General features: G+C 36.5%; 2 protein-coding genes and 3 long non-coding RNA genes across 5 annotated transcripts in view; 3 read left to right on the plus strand and 2 right to left on the minus strand.

The window, feature by feature from the left end:
• The window catches only part of LOC127962605 (uncharacterized), a 384402-nt gene that overhangs the window by 198005 nt on the left and 173807 nt on the right, over positions 1 to 12590 (plus strand). The window lies entirely within an intron of this gene.
• Positions 1 to 12590, plus strand: part of LOC127961552 (obscurin-like) — a 233890-nt gene that overhangs the window by 113729 nt on the left and 107571 nt on the right. The window lies entirely within an intron of this gene.
• On the minus strand, positions 1761 to 3388 carry LOC127961571 (uncharacterized). Its single transcript, XR_008154467.1, has 3 exons — positions 3338 to 3388; positions 3145 to 3209; positions 1761 to 2439 (listed from the first exon to the last, which is right to left on the minus strand). It is a non-coding gene; the product is annotated as an uncharacterized LOC127961571 (long non-coding RNA).
• LOC127961569 (uncharacterized) lies at positions 3471 to 4652 on the minus strand. The gene is made up of 3 exons (XR_008154465.1): positions 4534 to 4652; positions 3815 to 4068; positions 3471 to 3565 (listed from the first exon to the last, which is right to left on the minus strand). It is a non-coding gene; the product is annotated as an uncharacterized LOC127961569 (long non-coding RNA).
• LOC127961580 (uncharacterized) lies at positions 9805 to 10575 on the plus strand. Its single transcript, XR_008154475.1, has 3 exons — positions 9805 to 9897; positions 10224 to 10252; positions 10505 to 10575. It is a non-coding gene; the product is annotated as an uncharacterized LOC127961580 (long non-coding RNA).

The following is a 12590-nucleotide window of genomic DNA, read 5'->3' on the forward strand; positions in this document are numbered from 1 at the left end:
CCGGGTCAGTTGTAAAATGCAAATGCAAAGCGCAGTTCTAGGTACTGTGGACATACGTTTGTTTTCATATTTAGCATACAGAACATAACTAGACGTTTAATCCCCGATTTATGAATGTGAATATACGATCTGACTGACTAAACAATAAAAAATGCTAATTATGCAAGAAAACCTCGTGCTTTGTTCATCTGAACATCTTAATTAGACTTTATATACTGAATGCAATTATGCACACATTTTAATAAAGCCAAATAAGTTTTTTTTTAACAAGTGAATATGTTCGTTGACTTGAGACATGACACATAAGCAGCTATTTTCGCCACCTGCTGCCGTATTTGTGTAATACGAAGAAATGGTCACTGAACGAATCAGTGAATGAATCATTTTGGTGAACGAACTGAAAATGAACGAATCTCTTAAAATAATCATAATTTCCACCACTAGAACAGGGGCGTCGGAATGGGGGGCTAAAGGGTACCGAGTACCCAGGGCACGAGGCAGGGGGTGGGGCCCTTAGAAGTCAGTTTTCTATACATACAATACATTTGTATAGCATTTATGTACAAATAAAAAAAGTTCCTGAGCAAAACTAAACTTGTAGTTAGGCACTGGTTTGGCATAAAAAAAGTCATTTTCATGCTGTGCAGGGCCCCACCACCCCTCTCGAATCAATGAAAATGGTACGACCCGCAGTTCAGGTGCTTCTGCTGCGGAGGACCTGCAGTGGATTAGTTAATGAGAGACAGTGAGCTAAAGTATGCGTACTGGGTCAATCTCCAGGGTCATAGCTGTGTTCACCCAGCAAAAGCTGTGTTGAAAGATTGTTGGGAACATCAGAAGTCTAACTACTATAGCTTTGGGTGGATTGTAGATAATAAAGCCCAGAATGTAGGCCTGACACAATTTAAGTTCAGTTCGACTGTACCATGTTCATCTATACCTCCTTGGCTGTTTGTTATGCCAGTAGTGGACTTGCAGCTACAACTGGTATTGAAAAAGGAAAGTAGCGGTACCCCAAAATGGCTTGTTGTTCAAAATTATTTTGAGCAGTTTAATGGGAGAACAGGAGCGGCAGTGAATATTCCATAATATAACATCAAAATTAAAAGAAGAACTTCTGATTATCTTGCAGTGTATACTGTTGAACTCACTGCCATTGCTTTAGCTCTTAATTGGTTGGTTTTTAATTATATTGGGGGCATAAACAGAGCTGTAGTTGCCTCAGACAGTCAAGCTGCATTATTGAGCATAAAAACAGGAAAGTCATGCAGACTAGATCTACACTCTAAAAACTGCTGGGTTGAAAACAACCCAATTTGGGTTATTTTGACAACCCAGCGCTGGGTCAAAAAGGGACGAACCCAGCGCTGGGTTATTTTAACCCAACCAGTTGGGTTATCATATTTAACCTAGCCTGCTGGGTTGCCTTTTTTTATGGTTTAAAATGACTATATTGCAGGGTTTCAAAAACCAAAGCGGGTGTTTTTATCACTGTATTTCAGAAGGAAAACTACTGTATTTAGAAAATGTTCGATATCATTTTGCATGTGCTTGATAAGGCAGCGTTTGTGAGCTCAGCACCGCTCTGCAGCCGTTACCGGAGAAACCTACCTCTCCCGCTCTTAGCGCCTCCTGCTGGCAGAAAATGAACAGCCATGTGGGGAAACAATGCATTTCTACATTAAAATTAACCCAAATTGAGCTAGGCATTAAACCTACAAATGTTGTTCATTTTAAATATCACTTTTACACACAAATAATAATTACCAAAAGGAAAATATTTATTAAAAACAAGAGAAAAGTCAAAAAGTAACATGTTAGAAGAAATGCAGAAAAGGATGGCATTAACAGCTACAGAGTTCATAAAGCATTGAACATTTGATGAATATAACTTAAGATCAAATTGGACTTTGTTCAATTGTATATATTGTATAAAAAATATACGAAAACACATACAATAAATTTACAATTAGGTTTTTTTCCAACTATTCTAGCATGACAGTACACAAATAAATCACAACATTAACTTGGATATTATAACATTTAACAGACGCTTTGTGTGTGTGTGTGTGTGTGTGTGTGTGTGTGTGTGTGTGTGTGAAAGAATGTGAGCAGGTGTATGAATGACAGAGTGTAAACTCTTCTACTAAACAACACAGAAAAAGCATTTAACTTTTTTTTTTTTTTTAACAAATTATACACTTACAGTTTGTTTCATAGTCCATGAATACAGATCATGCATCACGGTCAATTTTCATGATCTCTTTAGCATAACTGATGTAGTCATGAAGAAGCCCCATCAGCACAGCATCTGACATCTTCTACATCATCCAGGGCAGCGTCCTCCTTTAAAACCACCGCTGCATCAGTTTAGGGGAAAGAAGATTCTCCTCTCTGACCAGCATTCATCCCAGTCACCGCCTGCTCTTCATCAGTGGCCTAATAGAAACACATTTGAAAAAATTAAACATTTAATTAAACTATCCATTTTCAGGTAGAGGTGTATTCACATCCGTAAGGATAGGTAAATAATCTGTTTTTAAAGTTTCAACACTTTGTGCGGTTGTTTAATGTCTCAGTCCACCACAGCTCTCGTGAAGGATATAATGGCAGCACTAGTGTGAGGGCAGGTGATATTGTTTGAATAAATATCGCTTTCAGAAAGCTTCTTTACTGAAACATTAAAACAGACATGACATTCACATACCTCACAATATTCATGTACATGGAGGGCTGCTCTTCAAACCGTTAGTTCAACAAATAATTAAAATGTTCATAATTTACTCTCCCCATGTTTTTCCAGACTCATACAAACTCTGCTCATTTTTTGGAAACCATACCAATATATTTAATATTCTCTTTTTGTGTCCTCCATTGCTGGTCTGGGAGACCAGTATTTTATTTTGAACATACATGTTTGCTATCATATAATTTAAGATGTATTCATATATAAATATCAGAATTTACTTCTACAATAACTATATTTATGAAGCTTGAAAATACTGATTATCTAAACTATAAATGGATTAATAAATATTATGAGAAAACTAAAAATATATTAATTTATGTTGTAAAGACAGACAAAAGTCTTATAGGTTTGGAATGACTTGAGGGCAAGTAAATGATTTTTTGTGTGAACTTTACCTCTAAGAGCGAAGACCAAGAATAGTGACTCTCCAAATCAGACAACGCCAAAGTTGGTTTGAGTTCTGCAATAAAAAACACAGACATCAATGGTCTTAATGAAATGAGCACATAATCACACTGTTGTTGCCTCAAAATGTGAAGTAAACCGGCAGGAGACAACAGAAAAATTTATTTTCTAAAAATAACTTACATAAAATCTCAAAGGAATGATGCTCTCCCATGTCTCTTGCTTTTAACATCTACAAAAACAAAAAACAAACATTATTTTACTCTTAGTAAAACACAACAACAACTGATAACATGAAATTATGAAGTTTACTTGCCTTAAACGATCTTTCCCTCTCTTCAGAAGAAGCTGAGAAAACCACCTCCTCACACAAGCAGACTTGTGTTTCCTTAACTCCAGTTAGTTTGAGTTCTGCAAAGAGGGACATCAATGGTTTCAATAAAATATTAACATATACATACATATATATATACATACATATATATACACACATACAGACATATATATATATATATATATATATATATATATATATATATATATATATATATATATATATAATCACACTGTTTTTGCATCAAAATGTGAAGTTAACAGGCAGGACACAACATAAACATTAATTTTCAAAAAAAAAAAAAAAGTAATAATAACTTAACTTACATCAGTCTCAAAAGAATGAAGTTATCTTGTCTCTGGATTTCAACATCTAAAAAAACAACAACATTATTTTAGTCTTAGTAAAAATAAAGATAACTTGATGTTATTCTGAAGTTTACTCTCCTTAAACCGTCTGTCCCTCTCTTCAGAAGAACACCTCCTCCTCATCCTCACACAGGTCTGTGACTCCTCACACAAACAGCTTCTGTGTCTTTAACTCTCAGCGCGAGGACAATGAAGACACAAGCTTGACAAGTCTGAAATATTACATGTAAAACATACTTTTAACAGTTACCACTTCAACAGCCTCTAAATAATTATGCTAGTCTTTACTACACAATGCCCTTTCCTTTAGGAGACAAACATACATTCAGTTTAACCGCGAAAAAAAAGACAAATTCACATGAGCGTAACCGTGACCATAACCGTCTGTTAACGCCTCAAAAAGTACAGATAATGTAAAATCTTATGTAAATATGACAAAATACATTCACAGACGTTATATTAAAAGTACATCCTCCGTTCAGTACCGTTACATGAGGCAGTTAAGACCTCCGTGTCTGAGGCGAAAGCCGCGTCTGTTTTTTTTTTTTATATATATATATATATATATATATATATAACGTTAAGCTCCTTTGTTTCCGCCTTTCATAAAACCTTCCGCCTTTCATACAACCGGGTAAACAATAAAAGATAACTTTATATTTTGAATATTTACTTACCATAGTCTTTCACTCTCTTCTCGCTTCTATCACGCTGAGAAAATGGCAGCTGCTCGCACTGGAGACGTACGATCTTGACGTGACGTGCGTGCTCTCCTTCACGTCCGCGTCCTCAACCCAGACCCGCTGGGTTAAAAAAAATTTTTTTAAAACCTTATTTTCAACCCAAACTTGGGTTAAAACATCCAAAAGTCCTATCCAACGGCCTCAACCCAGCAGTTGGGTTGAAAAAACAACCCAGCGTTTTTTAGAGTGTGTTATACAAAATGTACCATATATTGTTTCAGCTGCATAGTAAAGGTGTTTATGTTCAGTTTGTTTGGGTCCCTGCCCATGTGGGTATTGATGGAAATGAAGAGGTGGATATTCTAGCTAAACAGGCCTTGAAATTGGATGAGGTTAACATCAATGTCCCTCTATGCAAAGCTGAAGGGAAATCTATTATTCAGGAAAAAGTGATTGGGATGTGGCAAGAGCAGTGGGATAATAATGACACTGGCAGACATCTTTACTGTGTGCAAAGAAATGTGGGAGGGGGAAGATCTAGGGATGGAAGAAGGAGAGAAGAGGCAGTGCTGACACGTTTAAGGATTGGCCATTCAGGTCTCAATAGATTTTTACTCCGTATAGGGAAACATCAGACAGGAGGTTGTGATTATTGTGGTCAGCCAGAAACAGTTGAACATGTCCTAATATAGTGTAATAATTATATGGAAGAGCGTAGTTGTTTAACATCAGTCCTATATAAAGAAGGAAAAGTGCTTACTTTAGTTAATTTATTAGGATTATTATGTATCTAAAAATGTAAAAAATTAAGTTATGAGGTTTCTCAAAAATATGGGGTTGTTGTACCGTATTTAATATGTACATATTTATATAATAAGTATGCGCATAGGTGAATAATTCCCTCTGACTATTCTCAACGACCACACTCCTGTCTGGTAGATGGCGGTAAATGCACCTTAAGTTGGTCTGCCAACCACCAGTTAAACTCTAAAAGAAGAAGAAGAAGAAGAAGAAGAAGAAGAAGAAGAAGAAGAAGAGACAGGAGCTGGAGTTAGCAAGGAAGTCGACCGGAAGTTGAAGTCTGCCGGGTGCCACCATCTTGTAGCAGAACTTCACTTGCGTTAGCTTCCCATTGACTCCCATTGATTTTGGCGTCACTTTGACAGCGAATAACTTTACGTCTGAGACGTTTAAATACTCCGTTTGTCCATTATTTATTTCTAAAGATACACGACAATGTATAAACGGCTCCATTACCTTCTATGTTACATTATGGCCCCGTAGAAACAGTTTTTGTAAAAAATAGGCTAACGATTGCGTCATAACCACTCGTCTCTCTGTCGCATTACTGTACAGACAGGAGGAGAAGCTCGCAGGCAATTAACTTAATATGGCGTACTGGCGTTACATTTTAAAATACTATACAAAATAATTAATCAGAATACTTACTCCTGCTCAATCACGCCAAAGAACTCCCCGCTCAAGCTCGCCATCTCTGCAAGATTAACGATGGCAGTTTGCACGCACAACTACTAGAAGATTTACATCTGTCAGGCAGGTTGCTGAGGTCATCAAGCTTAGTTTGAGTCTGCGCGTCAGAAACGGAAGGTTTCTGAAAAACGCTAAAAATGGGCTTCACTTGTCTCAATTGAGTTCCAATGGGGTCGCTGTGTCCATTTCTTTTACTGTCTATGGAGTTAGCTGTGAAATGAACTAGGAAGACGGGAAGAGTCATGTCTTTCCTTAAAGGGGGGGTGAAATGCTCGTTTTCACTCAATATCCTGTTAATCTTGAGTACCTATAGAGTAGTACTGCATCCTTCATAACTCCAAAAAGTCTTTAGTTTTATTATATTCATAAGAAAAAGATAGTCTGTACCGATTTTTCCCAGAAAAACACGACCGGCTGGAGGCGTGGCGTGTGGGCGGAGCTAAAGAATCACGAGGGCCAGTAGGCTTTTGTGTTGAGAGCGTTTGGAAGCTGTGACATTACCGTGAGGAAAAAAACATCCAAAACAAACCATGGCTAACAGTCAGATTCAGCGTATATTTATGATCCAGAATAAGATCCAGAGGCTGAAATTTAACAATAGCAGCATCAGCAACGACGTCTCTATGTGGTATGTACTGAAACTGTATATATTTGCTTAGCGGTTTTGGAAAATGACTAAGTTCCCCTTTATGTCGTCTTTTTTTTAATTATTTTTTAAGCTGTACATGTGGAAAGTGCAGTTTGATGACAACATTGCATGTTGTTTACTTGATGTGCTTACGCGACGATAGCTAAGTTATCAACACAGAGATATTTGAAGCAGTTTTACTCACCGCCTGCGGTTCCAACACACGATCGTGACCCTTTTTCGTTGGGACTGCATTATCCTTAAGAAATAAACGATGTGCAAATCTGTCGTCAAACTGGGCCTTGTTTGTAAAACAAGCATCTTCGAAATGCAGGGAACAAACAAAAACACTCGCACAACTCCGTTGATGCTCTGTAAAAATAAACTCCATCCACTGGTCCCTTAATGCTGTTTTTTTTTTTTTTTTTGTAATCTGTGCAGGGTTGTCTTGCCCTGGCAACCAAAAACACACTTCTTTTGTGACATTTCGCGACGCTCTCGCTCTGATCAGTAAAGGTCTGTGCTCTCAGTGCTCTGTTATACGGGAGCGCGCGCTCTTCCGGCAGAAGTGCCTCAGGACCCATGTAAGGAAATTCAGCTCCATCTAACGTCACACAGAGCCATACTCGAAAAAAACTTTCCAAAACTTGTGAGAAACCGGAAGGAGTGTTTTTGGAACAAAAAAACTCCTTCAAACGTACAACTTAATTTTTGAAACTTTGTCCATGTTTAGCATGGGAATCCAACTCTTTAACAGTGTAAAAAACTCAGTATGCATGAAATAGCATTTCACCCCCCCTTTAAGAAAGGAAAATCAGGGGCTCAACAACGAAAAGAAAGAAGATTAAAGAGAGAAAGACAAATGAGGGCAAGCAGTTGCTCACTCAGTTTTTTTTTTAAAGAAAGGTGAACTCCAAATGCATAATCGAGCATTGACATTGTTTTAACAAATATCTACTTCAGGTAGAACAGCATACATTTACGTTCGTACTCTATTTGAACAATATACCAATACTTTATAGTATCAAACCCTACATAGCATTTTTTAACATCAAAACACTGTATATTTCCCTCAACTGTCAAAATCTAACACTCGCGAAAACACAGATCGTTTGCGCATATTTTACCGCATTGTTATGTAAATTAGCTCGAGCACGCTCTTACATTAAGTACAGGACTGTTCTCAGTTTAATGCACATCTTAATGGTTGAAAATGACTTATTTTAAAACATAATTCAAAGACTGAATGTCTAGTTTGGCGGTTAGTGTACCCTGTGATTCTATAGTCTGCATTTATTTTAAACAGACAAATAATCATCAATTAGCTTGTCCTTAGCCTACACTTGAAAAAAGGTATTGTGACAATAAAGGATATTATAGCAACCATTTGAAGCCATATATTTCATTTTCAGACCCTGCAGCAGCAGGCTCCTCTTCATCATGGCCAGGTGAAAGCAGTGACAGTGAGGTGGATGTGACAGTGAGACAAGGTGAGCTTTTGGCGGTGTTTCACGTTTTAACACAGTAATTAAGTGTCAGACTCTAATAATAAAAAATAAAAAAATACAACAAAGACCTTACAGCAGAATTTCAAAAAGATATGCTTAATTTAAAAGCAATCAATGGAGACACATTTCCAAATACTCATTCACTCCTGGAGCTGCTGAATGCCATATACAAATTGCAGCTAGAAAGCATTTTTGGAGAAGTTTGCATTGGCTTGAGGATATTTTGTACACTCCCAGTGACTGTTGCTGGAGATGAACGTGCTTTCAGTAAACTTAAACTTATAAAGAACTATTTAAGATCAACAATGTCCCAGGATAGACTGAACAGCCTTGCCATACTCTTTGTAGAAAGTCAGTTGGCCAAAAAACTGGACTTTAAAGACCTGATCAGCAAATTTGCAGATTGCAAAGACCCATCGATGGGCATTTAGTAAAAACTGACATTATTTAGTTTGTGTTTATTAATGATCAGACCAAAGCTTTTTTTCTCATTTGGTATGGTCATTGTTCAGGACTGCTTTACAGTATATTTGATTTAGTCCAGGTTTGGACCTGCTAGACCTTTTGTCAGCAAGATGGTTTGTTCCCAGGGCCCAAAATTTGGTGCTACGCTGCTGAGTCTGAAATATTACATGCAAAACATACTTTTAACAATTACCACTTCAACAGCCTCAAAATAAGCAGTCTGGTCTTTACTACACAATGACGTTTCCTTTAGGAAACCACAACAAATAAGATAACAAATTAACATGAGTGTAGTAAATATAACCATCTACTAACACCTCAGATATTGTAAAATCGAATGTAAATATGACATAAGGCACCCATGAACGTTATATTAAAAGTAACGTTACCTCTTCTGTTCAGTAAAAGAGGCTGTCCATTTCTGAGGCAAAAAACACATTTAATTAGAAGTATTATCTCCAGCACGTGTGTTCAGATCAGAGTTGCCAGGTTTTCACAACAAATCCTGCCCAGTTGCTTCTCAAAAGTCAAAAACTAAAAGCAATTCCAGGAGGTTCCCAGATAAAAAAAATTGCTTCCCGGGGTTAAAATATACGTTTCTTTTGTTTAAGTTTTTGTTTTGGCATGGTTGTCTTGGTAAAATTCGCATGTTAGGGGCTAAATATCACATTATTGGTATTGGGGTTTCTTCAAACCGCGGCCATGAAAAACACCTCCGGGAAACCTCCTGGAAACGCGATTGGGCTAGTTTTGGACTAGTTTTGAGAAGAAACGGGGCAGGATTTGTTGTGAAAACCTGGCAATCATGATCTGAACACACGTGCTGGAGATATACTTTTAATTACAGGAGCGTCTTTACTGAAGACCAATTCTTAACCCAATCTTGTGTTAAAACAACCCAACGCCTACCCAGCAGTCTCAACCCAGCATTTGGGTTGAAAAAACACCCCAGAGTTTTTTAGAGTGTACAGTAGATGTTTTGCTGTTGTTTTCATCTGAATCTGAATGTGTCTCTCTATATATGTGTGTGAATGTGTGTGTGTGTGTGTGTGTTCACTGCTCTGTGTGTGTGCATTTCGGATGGGTTAAATGCAGAGCACAAATTCTGAGTATGGGTCACCATACTTGGCTGAATGTCACGTCACTCACTTCACTCACTCACTCACTTCATATTCTCTCCGTCAGTGATCGTGATTGTTGTTGCTGCTGTGTTGGCTGTTCTGGTTACTGCTGTTATTCTTTGGGTGGTTCGCAAAAAAAGAGCTGGTGAGTATTTAGAGTTTACAGGCATTACATCAGACAAGAGATTAAAAATATCAGACTTCAGATTTAGAGATAGGCAGATCAGATTCAGTTTCATCACGGAAATCAGTTTCAGTTTCATCATGGAAATCTTCTGAGATGTGATGTTTAATGTGTGTGATCAAATGTTTGGCTTGAGTGAACAGTAATATACAAACTAACAAGAACCACGTATTATCTGCATTATAATTCATCTAGACTTTTATAATTCATTGTTTGTATTATTATTATTACTATTATTATTTTTATTTTTTTGGTGAGCTCTCATAAATATTCCCATTATTTTTCAGATAACAGAAAAGGGACTAATGACTCTGTGGTAAGTATCATAATACCAGTGACTCATGATTGATACATTAGCTAGCTATTATTACATCTATAATCACTGCTCCAGAGGAGAGGTTCTCAGTTATCTGTACTTTTATTAGTCAGGTTAGATAAATGCGTCAGCTGAAAGAAAAGTTAGTATATTTACTGTTTACTGTTTCATTTTAAATGTCACAGATAACAGTAAATATAATAGATCCATCTGATGCAATCATAACTTCACCATGTTTCCATTAATGTTTAGGAGCAGAAAGATGATGTTACTTATACTGAGATTGACACAAACTGGAAAACCAGAGCCAAAAATAACAAGGTGAGTAAAACACTTCCCTTTTCTTCTGTTGATGCCAACTATCTTCTCTTAACAGTTTGACACAAGTCTTATTTTTAGGCTCTAACATCATGCTGTAATATTTGTGTTAACACTTGCATCTTGTTTGACAATATTTGTGATGTTCATGCAGGTTCATGACTATGAAGTGATTTATTCTTTTATCACACAAGCAACAGTTGAGCCTCAGGATGACTGCATTTGTGAACAAGAACCATCAGAAATAAGTTAACCAGTCATTATTTATACAAAGACCTCCTAATATCAATCACAGAGGAATTTGAACCTTATCGACTCCTAAGGGTTTCATTCAGTCCCATTGTAAATGCTGTCTGTCACATTTTAACAAACAGTCCCAAGTGGTGATCTGATTGAAATGTTTTGGTCAGTTTGGGATGTTTATTTCAAAGTAGCTGTCTGCTTGCTGAATTAATGCTAGTGCCATTATTAAAGGTCCCCTTCTTTGTGATCCCATGTTTCAAACTTTAATTAGTGTGTAATGTTGTTGTTAGAGTATAGATAATATCTTATAATATTATAATATCAAAGTTCTATGCCAAGCGAGATATTTTATTTAACATAATTCGCCTACATCGAACGACCCGTTTGGACTACAGCCCTCTAGTTCCTGTAGTAATGACGTCACAAACAGTTGTCTGACTAAGCTCCTTCCACATGAATACACAAAAAGGGGGCGTGGTCTTGTTGCGTTGCATGTTATATTGCACACTGTAAACACAATCAAAGCTTCAAAAAAGCACGAAAAACGGGACCTTTAATAATTCTGAATTGTGCATTAACCTCTATGTTTGTACAAATAAAATAAAAGACTGTTTCTCTCTTAGATCATTCTCATTTAATCATCTATTTTCTTGAGTGATTACTGCAGACTCGTTATCTAATCATGAAAACAGAAAGTTATGTAATGATTTAAATGTTCATCAATAAGACGTGAATGATAATGTGGTGTGAACACTTGAGTAGCTGCTTTTAGTAACGCTTGTAATACCAGAAATTTGTCAGTAATAAATTTAAGACATAAAGCAGTCTGTCAAATGTAAATTAACAGTTATTAATTATTGTACAGATTTGTTAGACATCATACAGAAACCTCTTGATTACATGTGTTCAAATCTTTAGGATGCAGAGGAGTTTATGCAAAAATATTTCTGATAGTGAGCAGATTGTGTCTCTGAGGGACTTAAATCTCAATAGTTATTCATTGTAAATATGTTGCAATGTAAGAAGAAAGAAACACAAGAAATAATGTCTAGGGAGTCATTTTATGATTTAATCATTAATCTCTTTGTTTGTTGCTGTAATCCCCACAACAATCAGAATCAAAGAAACAGTTCCCTTAAAACATTCAGATGATATTCAGTTAAACCAACAGTCTGTGGTGTTACATCTAACTTCACAGACTTTTTAGTATGACAATCAGCATACCTGAGAAAGAGAATCATAACTAAAATGTATTGTTTTACCTCACCACAGAACTGAGCTGATGTTGGAGCGTCCTTATATGGCAGGGTAATCAGTTCAACCAATTGAAACCTGTTAATATCAAGTCTTATAATATCAACAATAAAAACAAAAACAAAAAAATAATAGCTGTCCATGCTAATGCATCTAGTAAACAGGAAAATCGCAAAAAAAAAAACAAACAAAAAAACAGAGGTAGTTTTGTTCAAAAGCAAGCTCTGTTCCCAGTTCACAAAGTATATTCAAGTGTCCATCAACAAAAAAATAAAACAAAACTTATTGAGAAAAAAACATTGTAGAACATCCAAAAAGTTCAGCCATGAAATAGAGAAAAGGAAAAATAATACTAAGTCCCAGAACACTGGTTTAACAGTAAAATAAGTACTGTCAAAAGAGCATCAAAGAGTAGCGTGTCAAAAACTGCATGGGAAGAATTTTCTCGAAACAATAACAACAGAAGTCATCCGTTCAGAAATCAGCTTTGTTTTAACAACCACAAGAAGAAAAAAATAATCCA

Source organism: Carassius gibelio, chromosome B7 (genome assembly GCF_023724105.1).
Source record: "Carassius gibelio isolate Cgi1373 ecotype wild population from Czech Republic chromosome B7, carGib1.2-hapl.c, whole genome shotgun sequence".
In the NCBI taxonomy this organism is placed as follows: domain Eukaryota; kingdom Metazoa; phylum Chordata; class Actinopteri; order Cypriniformes; family Cyprinidae; genus Carassius; species Carassius gibelio.